The sequence below is a fragment of the Leptonychotes weddellii genome, chromosome X (assembly GCF_054177405.1).
Source record: "Leptonychotes weddellii isolate Sample4059 chromosome X, ASM5417740v2, whole genome shotgun sequence".
NCBI classification, from domain to species: Eukaryota; Metazoa; Chordata; class Mammalia; order Carnivora; family Phocidae; genus Leptonychotes; species Leptonychotes weddellii.
The window spans coordinates 87,418,399-87,425,249 of NC_138385.1; the positions used below are offsets into that span (position 1 = coordinate 87,418,399).

Here is a 6,851-nt window from a genome sequence, read left to right on the forward strand (position 1 = left end):
ACCCTGGGCCAGTCTTGAGCAATACTCAGTATTAGTGGGAGTTCATCAAGTTTAGGGATGCATGTCTGTCTAAAGAACTTGGTTATCCCCCCTCCACTGCCTTTTCCCTCTCTTTTCCAATCAGAAATCAGTAGAGGAAGATCCAAAAAGAGGCTTAATGGTTGAAAGGCTGAATTCCTTGGCAAGTCTAGAAGAGCTATGGCAGAATGGAAGAAGACCAGGACAGGGAGATGAGACGTGTCCACTGAGCAAAAGGGGTCTATTCAGACGAGCAGGTCACAGTGTCCAAGCTGCAAAACGTCAAAGGCAAATGACTTCAAAATCGTGGGCCTTGGTTTTCTGATTTGGAAACATACATTGTCACAATGCCTTCTTCACAGGGTTATGAGAAATTTAAATAAGATGTGACAGTATTTGGCCGATCTCAGCTACTCAGAGATGTCAGCAGACTCCCGCTCTTTCTTGGAGCACTGTACAAATGTTTATGCCTGTCTTCAAGCCTAATTTACTTCCTCCTGTGCATTATGCTTATTTCTATAAGCATCTTACCTCCTGCACTAGTATGCAAGCTCACTGAGGGTAGGATATATGCCTTATTCATGAGTATCTTTCCTAGCTGGCATTTAGTAAGTGTTTCTTAGGATGGATAAGTTTAATAAGAGAAAAGACCACTGAAAGACAATGGAGCTTATAATAATCAGGCAAGTGAAGATCAGGAATGGAGGTGTTCAAGGCAGGAAATATCTGGACATTTCAACCAGTGGAAAAAAGAGTCAGAAAAGCCCTTATAAGTAATTGAAGTACCCATGGATTATGTTCATGGGAACTAGGCAAGATGCTAGAGTGGGACATTAGACTGGGTTTTAAGTTTATGACTTGAGTATAGTTGAACAAGTAAACATCAAATTACTGGAGAACATGGGAGGAAATAAGTGAATACAGACATAATTTCCTCGTTAATAAAAATAAATACTTTTTAGAAGTAATGACTATAGTTCTGGAGTTAGTGAATTCTAGGTTTGAATCCTTAGTCAGTTATTAGCTGGTTAAGTGTGGGCAAATTATATAATTTCTCATGTATAATCTATGCAGAATAATAGTACCTACTTCAGGGGGATAATGAGGGATTAAGTAAGATAATTTATGCTAAAGCACTTAGCCCAGGGGCGGCAATATAAGTGCCCAACAAATGTCAGCTTTAACAATAATACTTATCATTATTGCTTTCATTTTACAAATGAAAAATACAGAATCTCTGGGAAGTAATTTTCCCAAGGTCACATAGCTAGTTTAAGTGTTGGAACCTGGAATTAAGCCCAGGTTGGACAGTGAGCAAAGCCCACACTGTTTCTACCACATTGTGTCAGACTTACAATAGAAGCTCGAGGTTTGGACACATGAACAAAACAAAACATAAAACATGCTTAGAAGGGCAGAGTTGGCACAGGGCTGACCTTGTTGGCGACTTGTCTTCTTTTGAACTGCTCTGGCCTGACATAGGGATTGGTCTCATAGTCAGCGTAAGGAAGGCTTCAACCTGAGGTCTCTGGTCCTGGACCCAAGCATGAGGGCTGGAAAGGGGTAAAAACAGGGAGTCAGTCTGGTCACTTCAATCTTCCTTCAGTGTTCCTGACAATTGGGAAATCTATCAGTCAGGACAATATTAACGTAACTGGAGAGTATTTATTGTGAAGAGGTGAAATATTGTAGTGAATAAGAGTATGGTCCTTCTACTAATACAGACATGGTTTTAAGTTCTGGATCTTCCACTTATTAACTCAAACTTTGGGTGAGTTATTTAACATCTTTAGGGTTCAGTTTCCTCACCTGTAAAATGACAAAATTATGGGCGCCTGGGTGGCTCAGTCGTTGAGCGTCTGCCTTCGGCTCAGGTCATGATCCCGGGGTCCTGGGATCGAGTCCCACATCGGGCTCCCTGCTCGGCGGAAGGCCTGCTTCTCCCTCTCCCACTCCCCCTGCTTGTGTTCCTGCTCTCGCTATCTCTCTCTCTGTCGAATAAATAAATAAAAAATCTTTAAAAAAAAAAAATGACAAAATTAAAAGTAAGAACCACATAAGGTAGCTCTGAAAGTTAGATGTAATAGTGTACATACTGTACTTTCAGTAAATGGTAGCTATTTTGGACACATTATTAGTGCCCACCCATAAATTATTCCCCTCTCCCTTGACTCATGGAAGGCTGACTTTGCAGCCATCTTGGATGGGCATGGCTATAAGAAGAGCTCCAGCCAGCCAAATGTAAACTGAAGTGGCATGAGTAACTTAGTGAGAGAAAGAGTGAAAAACACCCCATCCAGCCTCCCAGCTCTCTCTTCCCCTGCTGTGGCAACCCCAGAAGACCATGTTGAGTCAGCATTACGACAAGTTCATGCTTCTTTCCAAGCCTGGGTCTTTAGTAACCATGTGGCACTGGGTTCCCCCTTGCCCTATTTCGGACATGTACTTTCAATGAGAAATAAAACACTGCATCACCACTGAGATTTAGCAGTTACCACACTGCCCTAGGAGACCTAAATCTGTCCTAATACAGGTATTATCATCATCATCCATTATCACTGTACGGGTCATTACCATTTCCTTGGTATCCATCACTGTACTTAGTATATTTCATGTTATAAATTTTGCTCTATTTATATTTTACAACATACTGAGTGTAAATTAAACTAAATATAGTTTGGTAAAAACTAAGTATTTTTAAAATATTTTATCACCTTTAACTCTAAATTATGGAACAGTGAAATTCCATATTATAGACCATTCAAGAGGTGGGAGTTAATCAAATATATCTGGTTGTAGCATTTTTCCACCCACTCCTCCCTACCCCCGAGTGCTGCTCTGGCTGCACCACGTTTGCTCAGAGCTCCCGGTTCCTGCTAAGCTAGCACCACCATCCTTTTTCACCAGCCACCATCATGATCAACTCCCAGGACCTCATCCGCTAGGATGAGATGTTGTCCACCATCTACAAGATCTGGGAGATGGTACAGAGGCTGTGCCTGGAGGTGGAGGAGAGGACGGTCAGGAAGACGGAGGGTAACACTGATGACCCGCTCACTGTGGGAAATGCCTCCACCTCCGAGGGTGAAGGTACAGAAAGCACAGTCATGCCTGGTGTTGCTACTGTCCTGAAACATCACTGGCAGAAACCAGCTGCACCGAAGAAGCCTACGAGAAGTACGTCAGAGATTACATGAAATCGATCAAAGCAAACTTGAAGAACAGAGGCCAGAAAGAGGAAAGCCTTGTATGACAGGGGCTGCAGAACAAATCAAGCACATCTTCACTAACTGCAAAAACTACCCATTCTCTGTTGATGAAAACACGAACCGAGGTGGCATGGTTGCTCTGCTGGACTATTCTGGGGATGGTGTGACCCCATATAGGATTTCCTTTAAGGATGGTGTAGAAATGGAAACATGTTAATGAACTTGGCTATGACTTTGGATGTACCACCTGTTGTCATAACAGGCTGCAGCTCTTCATCCACACGGCACCAGGACTTAGACGAATGGGACAGATGCCACCTTGAGCTCTTCATTTATTTCGACCTTGACTTATCTGGAGTGGAGCCATCATTTTTAAGGAAAAAAAAAAAAATGTCCTGTAGGTTGTCTAAAATAAGAATGCATTTAAACTAAAAACACACACACAAATACATCAGGTTGTAAAATAATCTCTAAAAAGTCTATAAAAATGTACATATGGCAAAAACTCAAATTCTCAAATGGAGTAAATTTACTTGAAATATTGATCTTACATAAGCTTAAAAATCTATTCCTAAGATACAGAATACCCTTACTTCATTTTTAAAGCAGCTATTGAAAACTTATACTGAGTAATGAATTGTGTTTGGTGTTGAATTATACAGTGATAATTACAGTAAAGGCACAAACAAGTAAACCAACTTTACACCATTCTGATAAGACAGTCAAGTCTGAAACCATGGGGTAAGAAGAAACAAGATGCAAATAAGATTATGTTAGATTTTTAATTTTACCTCATATTATCATATGTTAGCATTATACTACCTATGGCGGTATATTATCTGCATCAAAGAACACCATATACTTCAGGAAATAACTCCCAAATCTCAGTAACTTACCCAGTCAATGTTTATTTCTCATTCATGTAAAGTCCAATGTAGACGTTCCTGGTCAGGAGGCTCTCCTTCAATTGGTGACTCAGGAATCCAGTTTCTAATCATCTACTGGCTATGTGTCCGGATGGCTGAGAAGGAAAAAGAGCATGCAGAATGGTAAGGAAAAATTAAGAGTCCAGGCCTAGAAATGCAGCCCAATATAATGCCCAGAAGGAGTCAAATGGCTCCACCCATATGCAACGATGTTTAAATAACAATATTCATTAATATACAATGAATATATGCCAAAATGAGATTTTTACATTATTATTAAATATAATATTTAAACTTTGAAAAATGAGACTAAGAGTCCTCCCAAAATATAGAACAAGTGATAACATCCTGAAAAGTATGGGAAAACGGTTAAGTGGAATGCAGAATAAATCCAGAATTTTCAATATCCATATAAAAGGGCTTTTAAAAAGACATCATAGAAATAATTGAGAGAGATAATATAATGCTTAGGAATTTCTCCAAGCTGAAAATATTTACACTATTCTAGATTGAAATGGCCAAAAACTACAATGCAAAGCAAGATTAAAAAAACCCATTCCTAGGCACATAAAGAGTGTAATTTCAGACCAAAGATAGAGGGAAAAGCCAGATCACTTATAATAATTTCAAAAATTGGCATTAGGCTTCTAGGCAAAAACATTACAAATAAAAAGTCTGTGAAGAGAGCTTAAAATCAGAAGAGATAAAAAGAGACAAACTTTGAATATACAATTGTACATCTCATTAAAGAATCAGAGAAATATTTTCATACCAGAACTCAAACACACGTGAACACTTTCTGAAAGAGCTAATAATATATTTGTTCCAACAGTAACAACAAAAAAACTAGAACTAATTAAGAGGATGCAAGAAGCAATGGTAAACAAAGCAAAACTAAATTCAGGAAACTCACTGTGAAATTTAAATATCAAGCTTATAAAAATCTGTAAAATACTGAGTAGTAGCAGCATTAGATTTTGAAAAGACAAGAGGAAAGAGTGGACAGTAATGAAACCATGTTGACTGTTTTATCTTTTTTCTGGAGAGTTATAATTACACATTTATTAGAAAATTATAAGAATTTAGGGGCGCCTGTTTGGCTCAGTTGGTTAAGCAACTGCCTTCAGCTCAGGTCATGATCCTGGAGTCCTAGGATCAAGTCCCACATCCGGCTCCCTGCTCAGCAGGGAGTCTGCTTCTCCCTCTGACCCTCCCCCCTCTCATGCTCTCTCTCTCTCAAATAAATATTAAGAAAAAAGAAAACTATAAGAATTTAAATATTTGAAAATTTAAGAGAAATCTGCAGAATAAAAATTAGGATATTAGAAAATTAGAATAGAATGGAAAATTAGCCATTTGAAAACAGAAGATAAAAAGAAACAAATTCGGGCGCCTGGGTGGCTCAGTCGGTTAAGCGACTGCCTTCGGCTCAGGTCATGATCCCAGGGTTCTGGGATCGAGTCCCACATCGGGCTCCCTGCTCTGCGTGGAGCCTGCTTCTCCCTCTCCCACTCCCCCTGCTTGTGTTCCCTCTCTCGCTGTGTCTCTCTCTGTCAAATAAATAAATAAAATCTTTAAAAAAAAAAAAAAAAAGAAACAAATTCAACAAATCCAACAAAAAGCCAAAAAGGGAGGGAGGAGGGACTATAGAAAGCACACTGCTTTAGAGAAAAAAATAACAGAAGTTGGCAAGATTAAATTAAAGGCATAGGTGATATGAAAGGTTCAAAATCTCCCCTTAAATCCTCGTAATGGCTTTAAAACAAACATGGGAAAACAAATTTGGTAGGATGAATATAAGGGAAGAGGAAGACACACACCAAAACAATTAAAAATTAAAAATTAATAATGTAGATATATTATTAGGCAAAACAAATCATCAGTATGATAGGGAATATCATGGCACACTGACAAAAGGAGTGCTTTATCTAGAAGATAAGACAGGAATTTTATTCACTAAACAAAATGATTTCTAAATGTGTAAAGCATCAACTCATAAAGTTGCATGGACAACTTAGTAAATTCACAGTAATTGTGGGAGACATTAAAACGACTCTATCAGAACTCATAAGGTCAGGGGCACAAAAAAACAAGAAAGCTTGAAAACTTGAATCAAAACATTAACAAGCTTGACTATGCACATAGTTACAGAATGACAACCAAATCACACATATTCTTCTCAAATGTGTATATTTATAAAAATATACTAAGTGCTCAACTACAGAACAACTCAGCAGTCCAGAAAAAGAAGTATCACACAATAGAAATCAACAATCAAAATGGTGGCCAAAAACAATGCACCTAAAGATGTGATAACATCCTTCTAAATGACTTGTAAGAATCCAAAATGGAAATTGAAAGTGATTTAGAACTAAATTGTGGGAAACAGAACACCACAACAACCACTGGTGCATGTTGGCTCAGACTCCGAGATCTCTGAGAAAACTTGAGATTGCAGGGTTAAAAATAACCCGAAAGGATCAGAGTGAAATGCCCTTGGGATGTGTGTGGTCTGTTCTAAAGTACACAGCAGAAGATGTTTAGTAGATAGGAAGACAGCTGTAAACAGCACACTGGGCACTCCCCTCTTTGTTCCTTTATTCTGTTTTAAAGATTCTTACGTGCTTGACTAATCCTGTATACATGGAGGAACGTGCCTTACTACGCCCCTGCTGTAAACCATTATAGATCTATATAT

The 6,851-nt window shown here is 38.7% G+C and overlaps 1 pseudogene; it reads left to right on the plus strand.

Moving 5' to 3' along the window:
* Positions 1-2,871: 2,871 nt before the first annotated feature.
* On the plus strand, positions 2,872-3,531 carry LOC102727378 (translationally-controlled tumor protein-like; annotated as a pseudogene).
* Positions 3,532-6,851: the final 3,320 nt, after the last annotated feature.